Source organism: Mya arenaria, chromosome 11, assembly GCF_026914265.1.
Source record: "Mya arenaria isolate MELC-2E11 chromosome 11, ASM2691426v1".
NCBI lineage: Eukaryota > Metazoa > Mollusca > Bivalvia > Myida > Myidae > Mya > Mya arenaria.
In genome coordinates, this window is record NC_069132.1 from 59,830,170 (window position 1) to 59,852,332 (window position 22,163).

The window sequence follows — 22,163 nt, forward strand, 5'->3', positions numbered from 1 at the left end:
ATTATTGTACATAACCTTTAACGTAGGCTTAGTGTTTGTCCTACCTTTTCAGCCAATTATGGGTGCTAGATTTCTATAATGTTAAGTTTCTTTTTCGTCTAGAAAGTTATTTTTCTGAAAACAACTATGTATGATCAAATGAATTGCTATAAATGCGCATGCGCAGTTAGCCATGCATACTGTTTGTATTTTATGCAAAGCCGCAATTTCAGTGATAACGCTATCGCATTGTCCCACCAGGCAGTGATCGACAGGTCCTTTCGGTTGACAAACGGCTTAATGTTGCTGATGCAAAATTGGGAAGGGCTCACATTTAGTCGTATATGATTTATTCAGTCGTGCATAAGAATCCACCGTCACTTCGCTATACTCCGCTCCCTTACTTATTCACGAAGAAATTACTTAATAAACTCTAACCAATACAATGAGAATGGTCTATTTTCTATTTCACTCTATTTAAAAAAATCCTGGCTTCCAAAACATATTTTTCACCGTAGATTTAATGTATAACAATAAAAATATATTTCTTTTCCATGGTAGTAAGTAACAGTTCTATTTTATTAACCTCAGTTAATGATGTTACATCCTTTACCATTTACCCGCCAAAAACTAGTCCTACACTATTTATAAAGGTCGCATAGCGTTTGTCAATTTAAAACATTTTTTATAAAAAATTTATTTAAGTGAGAATAGTCATCACTTTTATAAAGCATTCATGTTAAGAATGTGGATAATGGTCTAACTACATAAAAACAGACCAGGAACATTTCAAACAGTGCATACTTTTTCGGTTATGAAGTAAAGAAAATGTCCAGCCAATGCCATACTTAAAGGCAAGATCCTACAGTTTCAGACACCAGACAATGGTTATATGACAATAAGATAATTTCATTTTACGACTCAGATTGACGTAGATCTTTATTAAAACGGGCCAATACCGAATACACCAAACACATTTACCAAAGATAACACAGAGTTACTAATACGTTTTGTCAATAAATTGCATACCACTGTGGTATTGAAATGACATGCTTACCATCGTTGTTTTCAATCCTTCATTCAGGAACATTTATAAACCATCTAAAAAGTGTACATACATTAGGTTTATGCCGACCAAATGGAAGTGGTAGGCACGGACTCAGTTGACCCCGAAACCACCGCCACTGCTCCGCAAATGCCTCCAATCAACGCATTAAGGTACCCGATGCAAAACATATGCATATTGGATGCCTGTTAAATTCGTTTTATTTTGGTATTTTAAATTGACTTTTATGAGCGGCAACATAAATTGTAAAATTTAAAGCAGACACTAATATACATACAATACTTTTTAAGTTTGAAACATTCCAAAATAGGTAATTTACGTTCCATTTCAAAGCGTAAAGTGCAAAGATAAAGACGTGAACGCGTGTAACTATATGTATCGTCATTTTTTTACAGATAATTAATTAGGAAGAAGTACTCGTATGATATGATATAGACAAGAAAACATGCTTTGCATAGCGTCTTTATTACTTTACATCTAATACTCAAAACATAATATGTATGCTAAATCAAGAATACTACATAACTGAAAAAAACATGTTTTATAAATATCATGCCAGTGTATTTACATGACATGTTACCTTGTAACACTTGTTTCCTGAGTTTGTCTTGAGTACAGTAAGACCCCAGCACTAACATACAGTCGAGTAAGGGATTCCGAATCAGTAAGGACAAATTCAGTGCTGTATAAATATAAGGATAGTCAGCTAAATGAAACAATACATGTTCAGGAGCTCATATATGTGTACTAGATATATATTACTTTCAAATTATGATGATACTTCTGTACAAACAAACCATTTTGAGAGAAAACCTGAACAAAATATTTTTGCAATATAATAAGGCCTGCAAGTTGTAATGTGTATATGACAACTGCTAGCTTATGTAGTAATTCAGAAATAGTAAACTAGTTTGTAAAAGTTAATCGATTGAGTAAGGAGAAAACCGATAGACTGACTAACAAATGACTGGCGAACGAATGAATGAACTACAGAACAATATGTCAGTAAGAAAATATTTCCAAATAGTAATAATGTATTGCATAATACATGAATTACAACGAAAGTGAAGAATGTGTTTGGCATAATCCTTGAATCATCTTCATGAATATGTGAATATGTGTGGAATTTACCAAATCAATCTCTCGAATTCACGAAATTTAGTAATAAACCATATTTTTTTGTATTGTTGTTTTACACGTGGTTGTTTGAAAAAATCTAAACGATCAAAGCTATCGTTTTGTGATAATTTGAATAACATTGGTACATATTTTATATAGTACTATCACTGATAAATAAATTAGCTTTATTATTGTATTGACTATACTTAAAACGAAAGCCTTTCTTATTCTATTTAAATATACAGTCTGGACAATTGTTTTACAGATGCGTGGAAAACGAGTCAACATTCCCGTAAGAGCAAATGTTTTAGTTTTTTTTTAGATTTCAATTGAGGGGTGAACACGTCTAATATAGAATGAATAAAAAAAGGAATGAATGCTAAACGTTTCGCAATCAACGTAGCTATACGCATTACATAACATTTGCTTGAAAATTTGCCCTCAAAATACGTATTCACCACTATCCGCGGTAATTGGCTTACTTTCTGACAGCAGCATACTTCTCCATGTCGATTCTAAACACACTTTCCGGTAGTGCGTGTCATCTATTTCATTTGTGCAATAATTGTGACAATGCGCTTGTTTCAACATGGGATGAAAACCATTTTTTCGACAGTGTTAATTGATCATGTTTTATCATCTGAGAACTCTGATTTTATTAAGAGTATCATATAAGCAGTGAAAGCAATACAGATTTTAGGCAAATGTCTTGAAGAGATTTGAAAATGAAACTTTAATATTCATTTTTATTCTTTCCTAACGTTTGCAGTCATGCCCCTCTCCGTTCATTAATTGTATTCATTTCATACAATTGAAATATGCCAATTAGCTTCAGTTTTTTTTTATGGGGGATTTTAAATAACGATAAATGCTCTTCGAAATCTTTATGTTACTTTTCTCTTAGAAAAAATAGTCCTACAAGGTTTATGGCCCGAACTGTGGTTATAGCAGATCAGTTCATAAAATCGTTTTACATCACTATCAATATTTGGTCGTAAATGTTGCCGTCAAAGTACGTATTTATCCCTATCCGCGGTAATTGGCTTACTTTCTGACAACAGCATACTTCTCCATTTCGAAACACGATTTCCGGTACGGTTATGTCATATATTTCATTTGTGCAATAATGCTGACAAAGTGCTTGTTTCATCACGGGATGAAAACCATTTCTCGACGGTGTTAATTGATCGTGTTGCATCAACTCAGAACTCTGATGTCATTTAGAGAATCATATAAGAAGTAACGATCATACAGGTTTTAGGCAAATGTCTTGAAGTAATAGTTAATGAATATTTAATATCCAGTTTTATTCCTCCCTAACGTTTAAAAACCTGCCCCTCCGTTTAATAATTATATTTATTTCGTAAAATTGAAATATGCCTATTGGCTTCAGACTGATTTTGTTCTGGGGATTTTAAATTAAGATTAATGCTCTCCGGAATCATAATGTTTTTTCTGCCAAAAAAACAACAACTGACACCGTGCATTTGTCTGCCAATTATCTGGTTTAAACATATGCCAGATTATCAGAGAAAATAGTTCTACAAGGTGTATGACCCGAACTGTGGATATAGCAGATCCGTGTATATAATATTGATTTTATACTGTGATATTCCACCTGTTTTATCTAAATTATTGCACTCTTCCAGATACTGAAATGTATACAGAGCTAATCCTGTGTTTATTGTATTTTCTTTGGAAAGGCAATCGTCATTATGGACTATAAATATATTAGCGGAGCTTTGATGGAATAATAAAACAAGCTAAAATCGTAATCTTAATTAACACAACCTACTGCCGACGACTTTAAAAAACTTACTTCCAGATTAATATGTTTACATGATGTATACAGTTAATATTGCGTTCAGTTATTTATTAATTGTTATGAGAATAAAGCAGACGTGAACAATTTAAACAAATCCATAAAGTAGGAGGTCAAAACATGATTTCTCTGAAGAATGATTTATAAAATAATCACCTTGTTATGAAACTAATAGTTCGTATGAATATGAGGAGACATTACACATGTGTTGCTTATTCAATCGTCAACTGCCATGGAATAAATAATCTTGCTGAAAGCTTCAGATAAAGCAGCTTTTAAAAATGATCTTCATAATAACATTTAACAGTTAAATGTTGTCTTGGATATATCAGGCCAGGAAATACGGTGCATAACGCCCCTTAGTAACATGCAGCTAGAAACGATAAATGTTGAGGAATGTGCATCATAAAGTCATGTACAATTTCTAGATTAACTAATATATTGGCAATTACCCTTCGAAATATATTAGCCTAAAAAACATTCCCTGCCATGTATATTAACCTGAAGTAAATGAGTATATCAAGTGCATAATTGCCCAAGATCGATACAATCGATTTATTAATTATTTATTGATAATGGTTATTCAGCAGTTTGTTTTTAATTTGTTGATATTTGCACGCTATATATTTAATCCTGAAATATAATGATAAAGCATTAACCATTCTTTTGTATGCTATGTTCATAATTTATTGAATAAAAAGACTAATGTTTTTGATAGTTGAACGCCAACATAATTGGTAAGTTAGTATATGTTAACTACATTTGCATACTGAAAGTGTTTGTTTATATTATAATATAGGAATATTAACATAATACTATTATGACATCGTTTGAAAAATGGAATCAGATTTCTTTTGCAATTGTTTGTATAAAAACATGATAGTTATGTTTTTGAGCAAATAATACATTGTTCAACCCGGATTGTCATCTTCACCAACTGTTGCTCTGGGAACTTAAATATCCATTTGTGACAAAGATAAGGACCGTTCATACATTCAAATGCACAACATGTCGCCTTTATATTGTTCTGTATGAATATATCAAGTAGATCAAACTATGTCCTGAAAGTAACACAAAACAATTTATGGACATTGGTTTTCAATAGAAACAATTGATTATTTTTCTAGTGTTGAACCATTTAAACAATAATTTCTGCAACTTACACATTTATATGACAACCTTACGGATAATACAAAAACGTGCTCTATCTTTTATAATTTCCTTTAAAAAATATGTATTTAAATTTTACAAATCATAGTATAGTTATAAAAATGATATTAAATGATATTACATTAGAATTGTTTTAAATAAATTGTTTCAATTTTTACATAATGTGCATAACTCTATCAATCTTGATTTACTTTATGTAAGAAAAGAATATGCTTCGTTGATAAGATTCATTCTCGGACCTGAACTAACCAATGAAAATGCAAAACACTTGCCAGGAGTATAACCACTGTGTAATGATTGAAATATATCAATAATGCAATTAATTGTAGAGCAATGATATACTTTTAAACCTGTTTCATCGTAAAGTTCGCCGCAGTCGTCGCTATTCTTTTGTAAGCAAATTACAGCTACGAATAAATATTAACCAGAGTGAGACTTGACTCATTATACAATGAATACTATAGGAAGAAGCCCTAAAGACCATTTTTAAATATTCATAAATAAGCAAAGTTATTTTAACATTTATTTCAAGTTAGCCGTAAATAAACATCCAAAGTTACAACAAAAACGTAACACAATGAGCTAAATGAACTGTTGAAAGTTTAAAACGAGAATCATCAAATACAAAAAAACAATCAATTCGTTATCTGCTGATTTACGCAAGGTATAACGGTGTACGACCATTGAGAATAATGACTATAAATTGTCCACACAAACACAAAAAGCATGTTTATCTTGTGTTTTACTGCCTTACAATTTGAGTTGACCTAAATTATAAATTTCGCCTCGAAAATAAAAGCATATTCAACTTTCGACTTAAAGTATATTGCCTCAAAATTGAAGTTGGCTTTATTCTAGAATAAGGGATAAAAAGTAATCATTTAATAATATAGCTGTTGTAATTAAAGAATAACGTAAATTATGTCGATATAGAATATTCCAACTAAAACGAGATGGCGATTTATCGATATTGTGATTATTCCATTAAAAACGAGATGGCCTTTTCTTAATTCCCAACTAAATCGTTCATCAAATTTTATAGCAAGCTTCTTCTACTTCTAAGACGTTTTTTTTTCATATTAAAACAAAATATCCTATATTGAGAATTACAGAAGGAGTATATTATTGGATTTATCGCACTAGACAACAAGTAAGACCACAGACACACATGGTATACCATGTAGCCAGCACCGTCCATTCGTGATACAAAAGTACTGTCCGTTTGGCGAATAATTGCTATTACATAAAACGGTAAGAAACTAACAATGTACGCTAAAGTGATGAGATACACCATTAATGTTGAACGCCCTATGCGGACACGTAAATGAATGCACTGTGAGCCGTTCGATTTAGTAAGAGAGTCTCGCAGACACACTGCTTGGTAAATCCGTTTTTATTGAGTCGTTGTCTTTCTTTATTACATTTAGATTTTCTTTACACCTCTGAAGTGGATCTGACGGTAAGTCTACCATCACTGGTCACCATACTTTCGTCTAAAGTAACTAACGATAAATCGTTATTGGATGTTCCTACAGGTAGTGGCAATAGCTCTATATGACTCTATATGATTCTGTGATTGATGCTCGATTAAGTTTTATGTTTGATAAGCGTCACTGTCTAAATTTGGGAGTCTGAATCTTGCAATAAGGTGTCGTCTTTACTGACGGTTGGTTCACGTATCATTAAGTTTTGAGCAGCCTTTTGTTACCGTTTTCTCTTCAATCTCATTTTCTATGCCTACAAACTTGAATGCCGACGAAGTAATGTAACACAGATAGGGTCTAACATATTACGACGTGCTTGCCATCATTACGACGAAATATACATTGGGATGTATGGAATTATCGAATTTATTCTCCAGTAAACAAGCCGTTCCTTCGACAGTTCCTAATTTGACTCTAAGCGTGCCATAAAACAGTGATTAGGGCCATGTCAAACACAATGCGAGCGCAATACAGCAAATGCTTATATACTTTGAAGCCTTCGCACTGAACTGTGGACCATGTGGTCTACAAATACGCCGGTACCTGTCAACGGCAATCGCTACCAAAATTGCTGCTGATGAACTACTCATCGTGTAGGTTGAAAATCTAGATATCTTACACAGGCAGGGTCTATCTAACTTTACCGAGTATCTCATCATAAATATCTCAATTGGGAAAGTAGTAATGCAATTTACAAAATCCTGGCTATGGGATGAGGTTTAGTAACATTATTTATTTTACAAAGATTGTGAGATAAGTTAATATAAAAACATTATATTTATCACTTTTGTTGGCAAGATTTTACGCGAGAGTGTGGCCTTTTGTTTTTCCGGAAACCGGAATCCTCGCAGGAAACCGACATGTCCAACTTGCTGAATATAAACAAAAATTGCATGCGCTCAGGCCGAAAATCGAATAAGGTCGCCTATGTGAGAAGCAAGAGCGCTAACATGGATATTTGATGTAACGGTGACCGGTTACTCCACCCATTTCCCGAGTTTTTAAAACAATGTTTATAAATGCAGGATTTATTTCATACCATTTTTTAAAGATATTAGTGAATATCGCTGCAATATTTCTGCAATCATATATTTGCAAGACGAGAGCGCTGTTTAGTGTTTACCGATGCGGTATGAGCATTAATTAATAAAAATAACAAAGAAAACGTTTTCCAATATGATTGAAATATTTGTTCATACCAAGAGTTAAACACTGTAATTTGTCACTATAGTAGATTTTCCACGTAACAATAATCGATCTGGATTGTTAAAGTAGACATATGCTTTTGACATTGAAAAAGTTATGTATGGAAACAGAACACCTATTTTGTTTTTGAATGCTTAAGTGATAAGCCTAGTGAATACAGTGACGAAAACATGTTTAAATCATCAAAGGCAATAGGCAACCTGTCAACATAATTCAACAACACAATAACAATGGAAACAGACACATATCTGTTTTTAGAGAGGAAAGTGCAAAGTTAGTCAATAAGATATAAGAAAAGATATAAGTTGACTTACTTGATAGCTTAAAAGCACTATTCAAACGCTTTAAAAGTTTGCACCGGTATGACACATTTATTCAACAGGAGTGGGGTTGTCGAATACACAAGTTTGATTTGCTTTTCTGGAATGCGTCGTTAATATAGGTGAACGTTATACACAATTTTATTATGGCATTTAAATAACTTTAAAACAAATGATCAATGTGAGTAACAGCGGCACTACAAGCACGGGTTGAATAAGAAATTTCGCGAAATCTTCGACTTGTTTTGAACGACTCAAATTCTGATTGTATTACAAAGGTATGTATTTCATTAGAATGTTGTTTACAAGTACTTGATTATTGTTGCAATATAATTTTTTGAGTCATTTTGAGCAAAAACGTATTCGAAATGTTATTTCGATGATACGTGTGAATATGCGAACATTTTGTAATAAACATATACTTATGTGAAAAACTACCCATTTTGTATATAGTATATATGCACAGTGTTGTTTGTGTAGTTTTGTTCTGTTGTTCCGTAATTCTTGTTTGTGATTTTTTGTTTTTGTTTTTCTATGTCTTTGGCGTTTACCCTGTGCTATTAAAAGGGATTTATTGTTAAAATTCTAGCTACTTAGATTATATCTGTAGCTTTTCATATACATATTTTCAATTAATTCTTTGAAAAACTTTACTCACCAAATACACAAAGGAACGTGAGGGCTTTAATTTTCCAAGGGGACAATTGACTTTATCATTTACTTGCTGCGCTTCTGCGAATCTGATACGTTAAGACATATGAGGTTGTTTCGAAAACAAATTTATGTCGATACCTTAATTATCTTTAGGATAGATAAAAGTTACAAATAACAACGCATTGATTTGTTTCATTTCTGTACCTTTGTGTTGCTTTTCAAAAACATGCTGATTCACAGAAATATGTAATACCATAATGAAACAATGATACTAAGATAAGTTCAATTTACGACTCAAATCAACAGAGATCATTTTTTTTATAACAGCCCTAAATTAATTATGTGTAAATCTAGATTAAAACAGGTAACGATGTTAAACATCTTAAAGAATATTTTTCAAAAAACCTATCTCATGTGCTGCATATACGATGTAAACATGTATTACATATCCATGCATAGATCTTCGTTCATACATAAGGAATCGTTTTAAAAACACTTAAGACGCAGCAATCGTTTAACGTTAGAATTACGCTAAAAGTTAAACTATATAATAAAAATATTCTTCGTGTCACGAATATCAGGAATCTCAACAGCAACTGATTGATTTGAAAAAAAATCTAGTAATCCAATGATTACATGGCATTTTATCACTTAGCAAGAACTTGAGAAGTAAGTTTATTCACCGAAATATCGGAAACAAAGGTTGTGATTAATTTAATTCAAACTCCTTTTTTATTGTTTAACTCCATTCAATGCGCTCTGGAAATAAAGATGAAACTCTAAATGTTTTGAAATGGAAATGTGTTATCTTAGACAAATCAAATTGTGTTTTTTTGCAATGTTTTTCAGTTTAAGGGTTCTTGTATTGAGCATGAGTATAATGGTATTAAATGTCTGAGATTAATAATGATATGCATTCTATAGCCTCTTGTAACGTGGTGAAGGAATTCTTGAAAGAACCATGTTAGTTGTTATACCCTGCTAAAGTGAAATAAAAAAGCATCTCAAGTGCCATATCAGTCTCGGGAAAATATTGCCCCTGTGCGAAATGGTCACATTATCTATTATTAGTTAATTACTATGCAGTAAGCATGTTTTCGCAGCATATACTTTGACTATTTAAATTTCTGTTTTTGTAGTCAAATAGTCCCGAATGTATAAACATTTCCTTGACACAGTGTGGATTAACATAACAGTAACTCCAAAAGCTCATTAGAATGCGAATTTTACAGTGATGTATGTGATATATCAATGGTGTTACAACTGTTTTATATTCTCTTGAAGTGTTGTGTAATGAATATTGTTAGTGCAAGGAACGGGCACTAAATAACATTATCACTAATGGGTCTGTCTTGTATGTACTAACTGTTCCTTCTCTCTTCTTACTGTCGGGCTTTTACTTAAGTATAAGTTACTAATCATACATTTGTTTTTCTCAACATATTTACTGCAAACTGAAATCATACACAAGTAAATATGCTGAAGATTCGCTTAATTTCATACTGCGAAGCGAATGCCAAAGTAGGCAATACATCCGATCATTTAAACAATCTGATAAATAGAATGACATCTTCATGAATGAAGTCGCATTAGTATGAGCAGTCGTTGACTTACCCTCAGTGAATGTCCAATTCTGAATCATGTGAAACAATAAGGTAAAGACAACCATCCACACCTAACTGTGTTATAATCTATCTGAGATAAAACAAAATACAAAACAAACAAGTATCAGCCTTACCGAGACTCTATGGTGATATTGGTGAATTTATTCTTCTTGACTGTTCCATATATTTTCCTTTGTTTCACTTATTTAAAAGCAAAAGTAAATAATTTGTAAACAAAGGGTCATGCTTGTCTATGTTGATGCGCGTATTGCATCTTTAGACATTATTCACTTGTACCTGTATTTGAGGCAACTGCTGCTTTTTGTTTGTTTACATTATCAGAATTGCTTATTTCTTTTTGAAATATTATATTTGTCAAAACAGCTACATTTCATTTGATGGACTTAAACCATTTCTCCCTTCCAGTTTCCTGCATATAATTAAATAAATGTTTGTTTTTCTTTATTTTAGTTCGTGTGAATGCCACAAAGATTCTTTAAAAGTATATTATTGTGTTTTGTGTTTCATTATCAGATGTTGCTGACGAAGATACAAATGGCCTTGATTGTCTCCGTCGTCAATTAAAAGTTACTCAGAAATCAGCTTTTGCTCTTGGAACTTACACAAATCTTAAGACAAGAATTCGTTCCTTTTTATTGTTTTGTGAATATAACTACCAAAAAGACTATCCTGTATCTGTAAAAACATTGTGTTTGTACGCTCAATTTTTAAGTAAAAGTATGAAGTCTGTACAATCTGTCAATAATTATATCAATGGTGTACGTTTATATCACATTTTCAGGGGATCTTTACTTCCCGACATTTCTAATATTTCTTTACAGATGACTTTTAAGATTTTGTTTAGATACGCTAAGACAAATCAATTCGGAGACAAGAATGTGGTTTTACCGATGTATAAGAATGACAAATATCCGCTATGTCCAGTTGCTGCATATAGTAGTATGTGTTATCTGAATCCAGCAAACTCATTAGATCCTCAGTTTTGTATCGAAGAATCTCATTCTGAAGTTCCGCTTGATGCAAGTAAGCTTGAAAAACTTTTAAACGCATCATGAAACTCACTTCTGAATGTGCAGCCTCTGAGCAACTTTACATGCTTTTAGAAAAGGAGGTGTTTCTTTTTACTTTAAGTGTGTAGTTCCAAATGAACTTGTTCAATTATTTGGCAACTGGAAGTCGGGAAGCTATTAACGTTATTTACGGTTTTTTTCTGACGAATTTTTGATTCAGGCCGCTAGACGTATAGCTCTGCCAATTTATTTTTTGGCCGAGATTTTGTTTTGGGTGATTCGGCTGCTGTGGTTCTGAATCATATGTGAGTAATAATTAAAATATATTTTCATATCATGTGTTTTAAATATTCCCAACATAATTTGCAATTTTTGCTTCAAAAATCTTAATTATAAGGGAGTTGACTCTCGTACAGTCAGTACCTTTAATTCCTTTTCGGTAATTCAATGCTTGATTTCTTTTATTTGGCGCTCACATTTATTGTTAGAAATTAAGTCGCGGAACGGTCGTCTAATATTTTACCCTACCTCCCGCCTTTTATGTACTGTATTAATATTGTAGTTTATATGATTTTTTTTAACTACATGTATTGTGTTTTATTCATATTTCACCGATTGAAGGGTGATTGACTGCTATTGTTCTGAATCATTTGTATGTAATAATTATGCATCATTATTTCGGCCAAAATAAAATATACTTTCATATCATATGTATAAAATATTCCTGACGTAATTAGAATGGCTTAAAATATTAACCATGGGTAAATATCGCTTAAGCAGTTAATCAAGTTAAACAAAAACAAAAACATTCTAATGATTTACAAGATAATTGGTTAATTAATTTATAATTTATATCTGTGCATAAAGGATCCTACATGATCTCATCATCATCAACACCACCATCATGAATCACCAACAATATCATTAGTATCAGCATAAGTGATATACACTGACCATCTTGTTGAACAAAATGCATTCATTTTCAATTGATTAGAAAACGTTTCTGCACTAATAGAAGTATTATGAACAAACATAAAAAACATTAAAGGAATGAAATAATATATTTTACACGGAAAGGAAATATTCGGACTAGTATTCAAGTAGATCAAGTGTACTGTTCTATAATTGCTGTCCATCAAAGACCAAACAAAAATGAACAAAGACACGCATTTATTGAACATGAAGACTAAGACCATACGGTTTGTGCCAACCCCACAAGCAAAAACATACACTGGTTAAAATGTTGATGTTTAAAATTTACTCAATTAAAACTGATAACGAACAATTGCATACACGAAACTAAAACTTAAGCAGCAGTCAAAAGAATAATGCATCCATTCATGATAAAAGGCCGTCATTGTTTGTTATACATATCAAACAATTCATAATTTCCGCATTAAAATTCCTTGTTTCATATAATTTATAAAGATCATACCACGCCTATTGGTCGCCCTAACATTTTATTGAATGCCACAAGGTTATAAGTACACTCACATGTAATTGTAAGAACGAGCACGTATACCGGGTTTACAAACATACGAAAACTATGGTCTTCTTAGAGAACGTTAAAACTAAATCTGATGTATGCTTGTTCATCAATGTCAAAATATCCTTCTCCCTGTGCAGGCCTCATACGCATCATTGAAAGTATAATCTGATTATGGCTCAATAATTTGGTTACTATCATATAAGTAATATCAGTTGCTATAAATCGTTCCTTGACATACACCAGATTGCACCATTTATAAAAAGGAAGGGGACTCCCCTTCCCAAACTCATCCTTTTGCCGCCCTAAAGAAATTTGGGTTCCTACGCGCCCGACAATACAATACGCTGACTAACTTACAAGCATGTATAATTATAAATGTATTACTGTACAAATGTTCAGTAAACGGAATGTGTTATTGTCTCTGAAGTATGTTTTTTTCGATACACAGTTTTTCACATAATGTTTAAACAATTTGGTTAATTGAAAATGTATGATCATAGTTTAGGGTGTGTTAATAGTCAATCTTTTGCTTTTGTGGTGATATTTAGACTAAGCATACAAGGAAAGTAACTTGTCATTTAAGTTTCTTTTAATAGTTAAACAACCATGCGTTCATGTGCTGCGATAAATACCTGCCAAGGGAGATTCATGATCACCGTTATTACACACGTAAATACAGGCATTGCATTCCCTTAAAATTTTAGCGCAAGTTCTTTTTCATTTTTTTTAAAGTTAGTGTATTTCCTTCCAATTTAATTCGGATGAAGCAAAGCTTTTAAAAAAACAACAACAGTGGATACGGTATGTTCGGAACAACTTTTAAAAATCACGCGTGAAGCTTCACTTTTAAATTTTGATGTAAATAAAAGTAGGACTAACATACTTTATACATAACTACCAGTAGGTATGTTTTATTAAAATCTAGGGCAGGACTAAATATATTTTGAGTCGAAGGCAGCAAAAATACAACATTATTTTCTTTCCAACCATAAACTTAGTGCATCCTTGGTTTAAAAATTAACTTCCCCTCAAACGCATAGAATATTGTTAAAATGTTAATCATACTATCAAACAATTATAAGAACATACATTAAAAGAAGCATATTATGAAACTAGTCATATAACAATTGAAGCCGGAAAAAAATATTTTTCAGTATTGCAGGCACATTTAAACTTCGGACGTAGCGCGATTTTCCATTTGTTTGTTTCTTACTGCATTCATTTCTTCATCCATCTAACCATTTATCCTTCCCTTTTGTTCGTTCGTCCATTCGTTCGTTTGTTCATACTTTCGGCCGTTCGTTCGATCATTCATTTACTTATTCATTCACTCATTCATTCATTCAATAATCAACGATTGCTGTTCCAATTATTATTATACTGTTTATTATTTTATTTATTTAAGTTTTCATAGTTATTAGCAGCTGAGTATATTTTGACTCCAAAATATCCTTAATTCGTCCCATGGTAACTGCCTAAAATATGATGAACCCAACGCAACTTATAACGTTGAAATGAAGTTGATAAAACAGTTCTTAAACAACACGTATTTATATAAAATGAGTGAAATGCGAATAAAACCAGCCTTACATAACTATACTGAAATACGAATTTGTGATTTATAGTGTGCCTTATTGGATGTAAGGGTCCCATGTATGGATGATGTTTGGTGTGGTCGTTGCATTTGATGTTAGCGTCCGTGTGATATATGGTCTGCAATCTGTGAGAGGGTCTAGTCATGGGCTTGTGCCTTGTGCCAATCCGTAGAGGAAAGACAATGGGCACTTAGTATATCATCCGTAATATCCACGTGATGACTGGTTGGTGTCGATTCCGGATCGCGTTTCGTCTCTGACAGCGTTACTGTCTCTGCTGTCGCAGCATGACTGACGGCGTAATAACATCCGTCGGAATATTCCTACTGAGGCCATCAGCATCCTGGTTATTCGATACCTTCCAATACGAGATCATAAAATCATAGTTGGAAAGCGCAGAGAGCCATCGATGTCCAATGGTATCCAGCTTGGCAGTGGTGTTGACGTACGTGAGCGGATTGTTATCCGTCACAACCTCAAATCTCCCGCCACAAAGATAGTCGTGAAACTTTTCAGTGACCGACCACTTTTAGGCAAGGATTTCGATTTTGTGCGCTGGATAACTTCGCTCGCTCTGCTTCAAACTTCTGCTGGCGTACGCTATGGGCCGCTTCTTCCCATCATGAGGCTGGTACAGTACGGCACCAAGACCATCAGTATGCACCGTAAACGGCTTGCTGTTATCCGCGAACGCCCATACTGGAGGGTTTGTAAGCTGTGCCTTCAACTCCTCAAATTCCTTCTGCTGTGGTTCTGACCATTGGAATTGTACCTTCTTGATCTTTCTCGAGGTCCTAGAACCCGTCTTCTTGTTGGTCGGTTGACCAATCAAAGGATCATTACGGGGCCGTGATATGGTCGAAAATCCAAGAAAAAAACGCCTGTAATTGCTGGCGAAACCAAGGAACTGACGGACTTCCTTTGTGGACTTAGGCTTGGGCCAGTTCTCGACGGCTTCCGTCTTCTTCGGATTAGCCTTGATCCCCTTAGCTGATACAACGTGATCGCGGAACGTAGTCTCTTCTATGAAGAACTCGCACTTGCTGGGCTTGATCTTCAGGTTATATTCGGCAAGGCGTTGGAATACGGCATCGAATCTATCAAGATGGCTATTGATGTCCTGACTAAAGATTATGATATCGTCCAGAGAGATAAGACAGTCTTTCAAGTTGAGGTCTCCCATGCAGCGTTCCATAAGGCGTTAGAACGTCGCTGACGCGTTACACAGGCCGAAAGGCATACGGTTCGCTTAATAGAATTCTAGACCCCAGACTTAAGCTTATCTATGTTTCCCTTTTCAGGTGCAGTTTGCTGAGGGAACTTCAGGAGTAAGTATCTCATTTTCATTTTCAGTTTCTTTGGCGTCTTTTTTCTTTTCAAAAATCGGTGCTGATCTAAGCACTTTCACCTCGTGTAACTGACAGATGGGCGTCTTAGCCTTGCTTTTCAAAACCTTTGCTGAATGGTAACACATACACATACAGAAACTCTTGTAGTTTTCCCTGGGTTACTTAGTGTAATAACTCTTGGACCTATAGTGGGTTTATCTGGTCCTGCATTATCAAAGTTCTGTGTTACAGTTGAATATATCCCTCGATGTCTTTTATACTAGACCTGTAACAGTTCTCACTTCCATCGGCTGAAATGAAAAATCTTTCGTAGTCTTTACTACTCTAACACTTGAACAACACGACATTTCAAATGCCATGTTCCATTCATCAGGAATGTCGTCTACATTCTCGCATTTGTATCACACGGCACTTTAACCAATAACATTCATGCCAACTATTGCAGGTACTTTTCTGTTATACTCTGTGCTTTTAACAATGAGCAGAGGTATTGTTAATGGTGGCATATCAGTGTTAGGTAGACTTACATTGACCTCAATATGGGCACTGTTTGGTATCTCTTGACCATTCGCTCCTGTTACGTTCAATTTAAACTCTTCTAGGCCTTTAAATTAAGGCTTTTTATTCATGGACAAATAAAACTCTTCTGAAAGTGTACTTATTAAAGACCCCGAGTCTATCAACGCTTTTACTATCTTTCCTTCATTTCAACAAAGTTCTCATTTGACTTTCCTACTTATCTCTCATGTAAGTTATTCTTTGAACTTCTGATGGGGCTATCTACTTTTTCGCTTCCGTCGTGCCCCCGATGAATGCTTCTTCTCGTTTAAAGACTTCTTATCCTTCTCTGTTCCTTTTTTTATGTTTCCTCTATTTCCACCTCTGTACCCTCCTCTTAAAGGTCTACTGAAGTTACTGTTGTATGTTTTTCTTCTATAACCAGTAGTTTGCCCTTTCCACTTTTTTATTTCAATTTCCATGGATTTCAATCTTTCTAAGAGTTCTTTCAACTTTCATCCCTTATCTGATTTACAGATGCACTACTCTGCTGCTTATTCTCTTCTCTAACTTCACTATTCTCTTCCTCCTCTTCTGACCTAGCTTTTCTCCTTAGACGTTCAAATGAGTGTCTTTACTTCCATATGCCACTCTAGTGGTCATCCGTAACTTTTCAGATTTCAATGCTCTTCAAAATCATCCTTTCAACTTCTTATCTCGTTTCTCTTCATCAATTTCACCCTTTTCAACAGCCTATTGAAACAATGTTTCTACTCTTACTCCCCAAGACGAACACGATTCTCCTTCCTATTGCTTTGCTGAATAAAATTCCGTTACTACTCTATCAGCTGTTTTCACATTTCCATATACTTCTTTCAACCTATTCACTATCGTTTCAGCACTAGCAGACGGCTAAAGAGTCAATATAACTTGTCTTACATCTCCTTGCAATGAGTTTATAATTGCTTGTACTCCAACATGATCTGAGTAAGCATTACTTTCTAGAATCCACTGTTCAAAATTCTTTCCATCAAAGTTTGGTATCTTGGTGAACCAACTTTATACTCAACGCTTTCAGCTTTCACTTTTGGTTCGGTACCTTTCAATCTTAGTGAACTTTCCTCATTCTTTATCTTTGAATCATCTAATTCACTTTTGCTTTTATCTGCTTTGTCAATAAGCAACTAGTTTCAATCTTTGACTCGATTTCTCTTCATGTACTACCTTCATTTCTAAATATTTTTCAATTCTCTCATATTCATTCCTTCGTTTATTCAGTTCCAACTCTTGTTGCTCCAATACTTTTATTCTTTCTAATAACTCATGTTCCGCATTTCTCTTCATTTCAATTTCATAGTTCAATCTTGTCTATTTCCCAACATGAATCGGTGTTCTCTATCCTCCTCCATTTGTAACTGTTTTAGTTTCAAACTTTCACGCTCATATCTACTTGATTGGCTTTTAATTTCCTCTTGGTCCAATCTTACACTTCAAATTTTAATCCTTAAATCACGATGACTTTCATTTTGAACACTTTTGTGCTTAACATCTTTCATCACATCATACTTCATATCATAAGCTTTATAGTTACCTTTCAATTCTGTCTCACTCAATTCGCCAAAGTGTCTGAAACGTTTAACTGTTTTATTTCTCCCCTCTCCTCGATGGAATTGTCGCTTATATCTACTCATACGCTCAATTGTAAGCTTCTGATTATGCAAATCATCATCGTATCTAAGCTCTCGCAAAGTTTGTTCTAACCTTGCATAATGAGCATCGATATAATTTAGGTTACTTTCATTATGATATGTGAATCCACATTTCTTTCCATGGCACGTATATCCATTGAAGTACTTTCATGAAAATCGTGTTCAAATCTGAGATTTGACTTTATCTACCCATTCAAAAGCATGTGCACCATGATCATATGCACCCAAATAGCTTTCACTTTCACTTTCACTAAAACGTCTCCTAACATCACGCTCTGCACTTTCGATATTCCCTCTGTCATATTCAGCACTTAACCGTGTACCTCTCACTATGTTCCGACGAATCAATATCTTTTCACGTTCACTTAATCCTTCAACCATAATTCACAATTTAAACAACACTACATACACTTCATACACAATATCTTTATGTCGCTGGTAATGTGTCTGTAAAAAGTTTGATTCACAGCACTGGTCACAATAACACAATAAAGATAATCACATACACTCAAATCAATCAATAATAATACACACAAAGCAAATCAATTTTGCACAATCACTATTATTGGCTATCACGATAATTTCATGTTACCTGTAGAGTTATCGTACCAACCTACACCATAGCAACTAGTACATCATATCCCTAGTATTTCATAGAAGCTAGCATAACATTTATACATACACATATCTGCTGAATATTTTACTACCAACTTTATATTTTTCAACCGGTCTCTGGCCGGGGTCGAACTCAGGCTAACGACGCTACCGTCTAAGCCACAAAGCTATCGCTTCAGACGCTCTAAATTGATACAGGATACTACTAGTTTACAACTATCGGCTTATTCTCCTATACCCTTGTGTCGATAGAAATCAATAGTTTAAACCTCGGATACCAAATTCTTAAAATATATGTAAATCTTCCAGAAAATCATTTTTGCAAACTTTTACAATATTTCAAAGGAACGCAAACTCAAAAAAAAACCAAATGAAGGTTTCAGCGTATTTTGTATAAGTCTACTTTGCAAGGATTGTATACGCAACGATCTATTTCTAATGTAAATTCAGTTAAGATCTCACATTTGAAATAAACTCAATGTTGTGATATAGTATTTGCACAAAATATCCTAATGCATGTACCTTTAACATCCAATTAGAAAAAGATCAAAACAAAAAAATCTAAGAAAAAAAATGTAGACTAGGATGCGAGCTCTCAACAAAACCACTGGGCTATCGGGACTGATATACAGATACAGGTGGATAAGTGGACATGAATAGATCAATGAGAGGACTTGAAAAAATACAATGATATATTAATTTGGTAGTTAGTATCGTGCGAGTGAACCTACATGCCTATTTATCAAACCTTAAAAATCTGAGGCAACAATTTAATTAGCACCTTAAAAAAGTGAAACACTTAATCTTATAGCAAAAAAGTACTAATGCACGTGTAAATGAAAGGCTAAATCAATCAATTAAATCTAATATCAAAGTCTAGCAAACTAGCTTAAACATATACATCTAAAATTGAATATTATAATGAATAAAATCAAATCTTACCAGTATAATCATAGATCCATAAACACAAAAAAAAAAACACATTCACACCACGTACCACATGCACACTGTCAAAGCTAAGTGTCAAAGCACTCAATTTCACCGTAGGTGAAATATAAATCCAAATGTATGTGGCCCAATCCTGCGCGAAGAGCCGCTGCTCCTCACGAAGTAAATCCAACTCGACGTATCGAGTTAACGGCCCAACGTAACAGCATACACGCGACAATGTTTATATCCGTAAAGGTATATTGGATATCTTATCCCAAATATGGCAAGCCGTTAGAGGCTAATCCAATAGAAACGATTTTTTTTTCACGGCGGGAAAGGTCGCCGGGTCAAGTGCATATTCGCGCACTGTAACCGTACAATGAGATACACTCCTCCGGTCAATGTTATGAAGTTCACCTGGTCAGGTGCATGATGCAGCACTTCTATGAACCAATGAAAATCCTTCATTACAACACGACATTGAATGAAAGAATACTCATTAAATCCGAGTATTGGAAATGTATGTACGCCAGGTAAACACAGATAGAACACAGATACACCTGTGCAATGTACACTGATGTACAAAATGTGGTTATGTCTCAACAAATTTCCACTTCAGTCCATGACGTTGAAGCTTCTCACAAATCCAATCGTTTGGCACCAATGTCGACGTAGCCCAGTCGGAATTGATTTGTAATAAGGGCTCGTTTGTGACTGACGAATAACCACTGAAACAATATATAATATCCTAGATATTAAATTATAACAATTATGTAGACAGTGACTGGTCACTATAAAATCAGAATGTCAAGTGCCGATTAACAAATGCATAACAAAAATACGAATAATACACATGTAGATATTAATGCAAATGATATTCAGGCTATATAATTCTATAGGTAGAATACTCATATAAAGACATAATTACATCAGCTGTCAATTGTAACTAAGATCTATTACAACACATATTCTATGATTATCATATACCAAAAAATGTACTAACCTGAAACAATATATAATACCCTAGATATTTTATTATATCAATTATGAAGACAGTGACTGGTCACTATAAAATCAGAATGGCAAGTGCAAAGATTAACACACTCGACACCTGATGACCAGTCACGCGTGACAGGATAGTATGAACAATTGTGATCACAGGAAACCTAGGGCGGAGTAACAGTTGGACCAAGGTAAGGACAAAAGTAGAAATATAGGAAATAAGAATAGTTGGAATACGATGGATGTAATAATAAAAAGACTCCTGCCTTAATGCAAATTTAATATATTTTATTAATTTATTAAATACAATCAATACACGTCCTGTGACATACATGCATTGTTACACTAGTAGTTTGCTGCCCTTTTAGACCTCAGAAAGCGAGATACCTTTCGGATTATTTTAATGAACTTTGTCAACATACCGCTAAAAGTACAATACCATCTCTTACTTTAATTGTTTTTATCATGCACGAGGTCATTGATTTTGGTGTCCATAATTTGTAATGGTGACCAGATCTTATATTGTTTAAATTCCTCAAACGCATTGATTTTATGGCTCATATATTCAGTTTTAACCTCGGAAGAGTGCACTTCATTTATGAATCATACTGTGACAACATAACTTAGTTATTGTATTGAACTAAGACTAAGTATCATCATCTTACCGATGAACATACAATTTCTCATGACCAAGTGTATGTACATGCATACTAATAGTCTTCTTCTATTGATTTCTATCAATGTATTGTATATGTAAGTTGAAAAAGTGTCTACTGATATTTATGTGAAAAACTACAGAAACAAGCTCAGTAGCAAAAAAGTTTAAACATAAACCCCGTTAAATGGCACCGGTAAACACCAAAGACATAAAAATAAAAACAAAAAATCACAAACATGAAACATGGAACAACATCACAAAACTCCACAAACAGCACAGTGCATACATACTATATACAGAACTAGGTATGTTTATCAAGGATTGTTAGGTACCGCGTTGGAGTGGTCAGTAAAATGTAAATGATGTTGCACTTATTTAACTCTCAATCCACTGCGTAAAAATAATTAAGGTCAGAACACCAGAATACATCTCATGAACTGCATTGAAACAAGGACGCAAATAAAGTGCAAAAGAGCAACCTTTGACTGTCATTGTTGCATTGTCATATTTGATTGCGGTAATCAGCTCTTTTTGTACATGGTGTTCGATCTGCATGTTCAAAATTGGTATAATAAATTTAGAATACAAAAGTGTTAAGCCTGACAGGACCAGTTAAAATTCATTCGTCACGATGGGATGGATACAGATTGTTTGCTTTGTAAGTTTTATTCATTACACTATCACATTTAAGACATTCGCTATCGCGGTCACCTATATAGTCCAGCGATACCGATATGTTTCCTTCCAGTTGGTGTATTCAGGCCTGAGAATTATACAGAAAATTCATCAACGCGTCTTCTGGTGGATAACGTTAATCCATGACTGTTCGTACAAATATTTAGAGGGGCAGTTGAGGACATTCG

General features: G+C 33.9%; 1 pseudogene; it reads right to left on the bottom strand.

The window, feature by feature from the left end:
• Window positions 1–6,192: 6,192 nt before the first annotated feature.
• On the bottom strand, window positions 6,193–15,734 carry LOC128208657 (5-hydroxytryptamine receptor 2A-like; annotated as a pseudogene).
• Window positions 15,735–22,163: the final 6,429 nt, after the last annotated feature.